Source organism: Euprymna scolopes, chromosome 17 (genome assembly GCF_053919585.1).
Source record: "Euprymna scolopes isolate OS-2025 chromosome 17, ASM5391958v1, whole genome shotgun sequence".
NCBI lineage: Eukaryota > Metazoa > Mollusca > Cephalopoda > Sepiida > Sepiolidae > Euprymna > Euprymna scolopes.
Genome location: NC_136498.1, coordinates 28,665,698 through 28,671,722, shown reverse-complemented (window position 1 = coordinate 28,671,722; position 6,025 = coordinate 28,665,698). Strand labels below are relative to the sequence as shown.

The window sequence follows — 6,025 nt, the reverse complement described above, 5'->3', positions numbered from 1 at the left end:
GAATACATTCACATCCGTTCTTGAGTTAAGAAAGGTTTTCTATATAGTAACTATTCTGTTCTTATACCGTTTTATCGCCATATATATTTCATAACTTACTATATATATATATATATATATATATATATATATATATATATATATATATATATATCGAGACGCCAGAACTATCGTCACAGGATGAATTGTATTTACGTTAAGTCTTTCAAAACTTTCTTATGTTATTTGGTTATCTTTACACGCAACGATTTGGCGGCCGTTTTTAAAATTCCGTTTGTATTATTTTAGTTTAAATCATTTTCTCTTATTTCAATGAACTCGCGTCAGGCGTACAACTTTTTTTTTGATCGCTGTGTTTAAATATAAAGTGAATATAGAATAATAAAATAAATTGACGAATATTGTTATATATATATATATATATATATATATATATATATATATATATGTATATATATATATAATCTGTACCCTGCCACGCGTCTGTGGCTCAAATGGTGTAATTGAAAAAAAAATGCATGTATCTGATCTGTTTAATTTCCCAATACTTGTGGCTACATAATATTCTTGGCGGTTCCAGTTTCAGTGCAGACTCTAGAACACGCAACATATAATTGCCCAAGTGAAAAGCAATCAATGTGTAAATATAAGCTGCACAATTTTAAAGATTGTCCCTGTGCTTTGTAGATCGTGATAGCAAATGCCAGTCTAATTGGAAATTGCAATCTCTTAAATTGAAATGTCATGTTTGTAGGAAGCATATGAAAGTGCGGAATTAGGACCTTTGAAAGGCCCCATCAAAATTATGGCTTCTATTATGTTAGTTATAATTTTTTTTTACTGAAAACGTGTGCCATTACAAAGCTTGGGCTGGTTAATATTCCGCAACAGAATGATTGGCACGCCAATTTTTAATTGCAGTGCAAGTGGTGGCATCCTCGACAAATCTAGCGAATTCAAAAATTCTGTTGGATAGTTGACTGCTTCGTTTACTTCAACAACAGTGTCGGCGGAGTTGTATGTGACTAACTCACCACGAATGTTCAACTGAATAGTATTGTTGATTTCATGAACATCTTTGTTCTTGGATGCAAGAATATCTCGTTCACTCCGCCAACTGGAATTCTTATAGTTAATTTGGATGTCCGCAAATACTTCTTTGATCAATTCGTTGTTACTAAATTACAGAAGTTTTGTGACAATCAAATTCGCCCTGGGGTAAGATTAGCCGGTATTTTTCCATTCCAATTTCCAGCAATTGATTTGAAAATAACTCTGCTGATTGATCGTTTTGCTGCTGGACTCGCATATTTCTAGTCAAATGTAATGTTCTCATATGTCGCCGAAAAGTGGAATATTTCAGGCAAGCATTTATTTCATCTGCTGGTGTTGATCGAAGAATCATAGGTAATGTTTGCCTGAATTCTCCAGCAAGCAACAGTACTGCATCCCCAAATAGTCGGTCATTTCCACGTAAATCTTGCAATGATTGATTTGTGTGCCATTGTGCATTCATCCCAAACAATAAGTTTACATTTCTGCAATAACTTTCCCATATTTGATGTTTTGGAAATATTGCACATGGGATTTCCCATAAATTGCATATTTAATGGTAATTTTAAAGCCGAATGAGCAGTTCTTCCATCTGGCAGTAATGTTGCAGCTATTCCAGATGATGCAAGAGCTAAGGCTATTTCATAATGTGACCGAATGGTTGCCAAAATTAATTTAATTAAAAAGGTTTTACCAGTTCCTCCTGACGCATCTAAGAAAAAAAATTCTCTCATCCTATAATTGACAGTCTGCATTACTTTGTTGTAAATATATTTTTTGCACAGGAGTTAGTTTTTTAATATTTGAATGAATGTACAACAAAAGATCATCTGTGTTGTAAGTTTGTTCCCGACGCAATTCTACATCAAACAAAGTCGCGGCAGATCGATTCGGCACTGCGAGTACGACGACCTAAGTGTGATTTGCTGTGGGTTATTTTAACGAAAATAACTGTAACGACAACGGTAATTACCAATAACGTCTTATATAAATGGGAAAAACTGTAATAGGAAACAGAATAATTGTGTTAATAGATCAAAAGTACATCAACAATGGGAAACAAAAATAAATTTATTTGTGTAAGCGAAGAAAGTATTAGGGAAAGTAATAAAAATGTTTAGTCCTAAACTGTCACTGGATAATTTTATAATGAAATAATCGATGAAAAGAAAGAATTTTAAAGTTTTTTGTTTTGTTTTGTTTTTTTAGATAGGAAACAATTTTTCACTAATAAAAAAAAACAGGATGAACAAAATAGAATCGGTATAAACCGGAAGTTCCTTTGTGCATTTTTTATTTTATAATTTTTAAGTTATTTTGATAACATAAGAACATGTCCGGATTCTAATGAGTTAATGACAAAGCAAGCAATAACTTATTTAATTCTTATACTGTAACCGGATAAGTTTCCAATAAATTAAGCGACGAAAATGAGGAATGGAAAATTTTTTTATTAAACAGGAAACAGTGAGGTGCGTGTATCGTTTTAAAACAGATATAAAGAATGAGAAATAAAAGTTGTAAATAAAACAACAAAGTAACAACATTTTTTTATTAAAACAAAAGAAAAAACAATGGAAACATTGTTAGTGACGAAACACAGATGCACGTGTTTTATTTGAAGTTACTATTTATGGGGGGAAAATGTATCTAGAAAAGCAAATGAATTCCGTTTTTTTTTTCAATAAAAAAACAGGATAAACAAAATAGATTCAAAAGATTTAAACAGTGAGATGAGTGTATAGTTCAGATGTAAAAAATGAAAAAATGGTTGGAAGAAAATAAATGCAATTTTTTAAGCTAACAAAAACAAAAGAAACATGTTTAATGACGCAACACAGACACACATTTTATATATATATATATATATATATATATATATATATATATATATATATATATATATATAGTACAGCAACGATACATCGGCGGCAATGGTATAAAGAATATGGGGTGGGGCGCAGGAAGAAAAACAAAATGGCGGTGTATGCTGAGAAAATAAAAATAAAACCGTCGACCCCTTTAAATTTATGGTTTTGGGCTCAAATTGAGTTATTAGGTTAGATCCGTGTGCAAGGAACCTTTATCTAAAATTTCAAGTTTTTAGACCCCAAAACTTCGGAGGAGTTTGGTAGCGTTCTCAAAGGCCAAATTGTTAAACTTTGACCCTTTAACAGTCAAATTTCTGGCCGAAACCGTTCACATAGATTTTCTAAAATCTCAGTACCATGTATATCAAATTTCGAGTCTGTAGACAGAGTTATTGCGTAGGGAAATGTACACACACACACACACACACACGTTCACTTTTATATATATATATATATATATATATATATATATACATATCAAACACCGTTTCACTTCTTTTTTTATTTGGCAATTTATAACTACAATAAATTGCGATTTCACTTAATGCCTTAACTAGCAAATTCTAGCATTGCTACAAATATAATTTGCTGATTTCTTTATGTCCTCTGATGAGAAGAATAACAAGAATAACATTCTTTGAAACTTCGCGGAATAAGGACTTTGTAAATTGTTTTTTGGAGTATTCAGTCGAACAATAAATTTTGATTGTAAAGTTGAACTTACAGTTTTAATTTTCTTTCTCTTATATATATATATATATATATATATATATATATATATATATATATATATATATATATAATGGCTCAATACTTTGGTTTCATAGATGTAGATCCACTGAAGCCCGTATGATCATTAAAAGTACTCAATGGACGATAAAACAGGAATATTGTATGTTTATTATAAAAACATTATTGGTCACATGTGTGCATACATGTTTCAGTATAATCTCAATTTAGAGATCCACCTCATCAGACTGACGTTGCTTCTTTTTTGAGTATGATGAGGTGGTCTCTCTGAAATAACAGTCCACTGAAACATGTATGCACGTATGTAACCAATAGTGTTCGTATAATAAACTTATAATATATATATATGTGTGTGTGTGTATTCAATATATATATATATATATATATATATTCAATTTGTTTACCTATGCGTATATCAGGTAAACACTACATTCTTTTAATTTCATTACTATATATATATATATATATATATATATATATATATATATATATATATATATATATATATATATATACTAGCAAAAGTACCCGTCGTTGACTGGGTTCAAAAACAGCCTACAGAAAATGGACTCTGATTTATGAAAGTATGATAGTTTATGAAAAGGAAGGGTTGTAAAGAGATAGCTTCGAATTTGGGGGTATCAAAACCAAAGCAAATTATGATGAAAGTAAAAATAAAATAGATAAACCCCATAATTTATTATACTATACCTTTTCACACTGAAACACTTATCACAATATTCTGTGGATCTATATTAAAAAACCTTGTTAAACGTTGTGACATATTTCCATTCTATGGAGGTTAGGTGCGAACGAACACCCCATAATTTTATTATACCATATTTCTTCAAACTGAAACATAATTATCAAAGTATACTTACGCAGATAGATATGAAAAGTATTAATTAAAGTTTGTGTCTATTTCCATTCTATGGAAGCCAGGCGCGAACGCAAACCCCACAATTTTATTATACCATCCCTATTTAAGTTAAAACATACTTATCAAAGTAGTCTTATGTACATCTATATCAAAAAAACTTGTAAACGTTTTTTTTAATTTTTTTATTTTTTATTTCCATACTTTATGGACCAGGCGCGAACGCAAACCCCACAATTTTTATGAATCACCGTTCTGCCAGATCAAACATAGCCATTCCTGTGTCTCGATACATCTTCTATCATTATATGTAATCAGTTTTTTAAAATAGTCAACCATATAGGAGCCTATTCGTGACCAGACACACACACACACACACACACACACACACATTCAGCTTTATATTATATATATATAATATATACATACGCATATATATATATATATATATATATATATATATATATATATATATATATATATATATATATACACGCATGCAAATATTATTACCCGTAACAGACTTATTCACTTGATTATATGTTTTCAATTTGATACTGACATTTTTCTGTGACAAAAAAATGAATACCTTATAAGTGTCAGGAGAACTTTCAATTCTTCGTCATCAAATCATATTCAAATGACAAAAAGAAATGAACAAAAACATGGAAAAGACTTTTAAAAAGCCGCCGAGAATGTGAAATCGTTAGATGTTAAAAAAAATCGGCGCGATTCCAGAAAACCGTTTAAAATATAAAATTTGGGCCGTCAGAATTATCGTCACAGAATAAAATGTATTTACGTTATTTTTAAAAAAAATATTTTAAAAAAAAATTATTTAAAAGAAAATTACTTAAAAAATATTCTCTATTGTTTCATATGAACTGTTAATTGTTAATACGTTGCTCGTGTTATTTTTTATGTTAAATGATTGAACATCTGCTTTTAATATTCACTTTATTTCTTCAGCTTTTGTATGTTGCTTTATTACATCCCGAGCAACATCGGGATTTCCTGTTAGTGTTAGACATAACTTACACTTCTGAATCCGAATATACTATAAAAGAAAATCAATCGTCATGGCCATTATGGGGCTCGAACCCACGACATTCGCGTTATTAGCACGACGCTCTAACCAACTGAGCTAAACGGCCACCTAGTCGTGGTATGTATTTTAATGCATTATATAAAATAGCGGTTACAAGGGAGACAATTGGTATAAATATAATTAAAATGGCGATTTTAGAATAGTGGAGTAAATGAAAAAAAAAGATTAAATATGCGGAAATAATGGTAAAACTATACAAACACCGTGACAGCGAATTAACCCTACCCCTAACCCTAACCCTAACCCCTAACCCTAACCCCTAACCCTAACCCTAAACCTAAACCTAACCCTAACCCTAACCCTAACCCTAAACCCTAACCCTAACCCTAACCCTAACCCTAATCCTAACCCTAACCCTAACGCTGT

The 6,025-nt window shown here is 30.7% G+C and overlaps 1 non-coding gene across 1 annotated transcript; it reads right to left on the bottom strand.

Annotated features, from left to right (window-relative positions):
* Positions 1-5,631: 5,631 nt before the first annotated feature.
* Trnai-aau (transfer RNA isoleucine (anticodon AAU)) lies at positions 5,632-5,705 on the bottom strand. The gene has a single exon. It is a non-coding gene; the product is annotated as a tRNA-Ile (tRNA).
* Between the last annotated feature and the right edge of the window lie 320 nt (positions 5,706-6,025).